Source organism: Aplysia californica, unplaced genomic scaffold (assembly GCF_000002075.1).
Source record: "Aplysia californica isolate F4 #8 unplaced genomic scaffold, AplCal3.0 scaffold00489, whole genome shotgun sequence".
Taxonomy (NCBI): Eukaryota; Metazoa; Mollusca; class Gastropoda; order Aplysiida; family Aplysiidae; genus Aplysia; species Aplysia californica.
The window spans coordinates 121,373-122,838 of record NW_004797759.1 but is presented as its reverse complement, the minus strand read 5'-3'; positions in this window follow the sequence as shown (position 1 = coordinate 122,838).

The following is a 1,466-nucleotide window of genomic DNA, read 5'->3' as shown; positions in this document are numbered from 1 at the left end:
GGAGGGGAGACAGACAGAGAAAGTGAGAGAGCGAAGGGGGTGCGAGAGAGAGTGAGAGAGAGTGAGAGAGAGAGAGAAAGGAAGAGAGAGAGAGAGACAAACAGACAGAGAGAGACAGACAGACAGACACAAACAGAGACAACAAGAAAAAAGACTGGGGGAGACTATAAAGTGGTGGAGAGGGACAGAGAGAGGGGGGCCTGTAAAAAAACCCATCACCGGTACATTTAATTAAGGCTATTTCCTACTTCTCCCCTTGCTATAGCGGAACACTCCCCAGGATGCCTTCCTGCTTAAGATACCCTCTTTTCTCCTAGACAGTAAGTGCCCCCCTTGGACTGTTAATTTACTGTTATACAGCTGAACCTGTCTTTTGCTTCCAGGCTTCCACCCTATACGCTTTCTAGCCACCACCCTAAACCCCACCCATCCGTAAGGTGAGCACAGTCAACCAATGCCACCCCTCCATTTCCATTGCACGTGTAACAACGATTTGAGGAACCTTTTTCTTGGTTGGCTGGTGGCCGTACGGTGATCAGGGCGGCAGGCATTGGTCAAACTTCCACACCTCTGACCTCTGGCTACCCGGGAAAGTTTCCGGGCTGGAGCGCCACTCGAGCAAGTTCACAGACACTGGTGAGATTTCACACCCACACCGCCCTGATCATCTGTACTGCTCGCCGCTCGTCAGGGCTCACATGGATGGGGTAACATTATAACTGTAACATCTACCCACAAGTCGCACCCCTACTCCCATTGCTCGCCTGGCGGCAGAGAGAAAAGGCTAAAACCTCCTTGGTTAGAACCTAGGCCTCCCGATCTGGGGGCCTAGGTTAGAACCTACTGAGAAGGCCTAGAAGGTTAGAGTTAGAACCTAGGAGGTTTGTTTTAAGCTCCTTAGTTTGAACCTAGCTTTTTGTAGTCTGTTTCAAATCAGGGCTGAGCAGGCAAAGCAATTTTCGTCTTACACAGATAAAACCCTCCTAAGACTAAGAGAGGGAATTTCTCTTTCCGTTAAATTCTCACTAGGCAGGTTTCCGTTTTATAGAGGTAATTATAGAGCAATTTATCCCTCTCTCTTGGAATTTTTTTGTGGGAGGGTGGGGAAAGGGGAGGGTGGTCGGTCGGTTAAAGTTAAAGGAATAAGAACCTAAAATCTGAAGACCAGCAGGACTACATGTTTAATTAATTTGATACATCTTGCGCAATAAGAGTATGCACGCAGCACGCCCAATGGAACATACAAAATAGCGCCACCCATGGTCACCCAGCGCGAACTGCGGTTTTTTTTTCTTTAAAAGGGAATCTATAGGCCTATTACTGTGGCTATGTAGTGGGCTACGGTATGGGAGGGAATAATATTAGGCCTATGTGCAAAAAAAAAAAGAGGGGTGAATGTGGTGGGGTGGGCCTGAACGAGTAAGATGAAGACAGAAAAAAGTAAAAAGGATAGAGAGAGAGAGAGA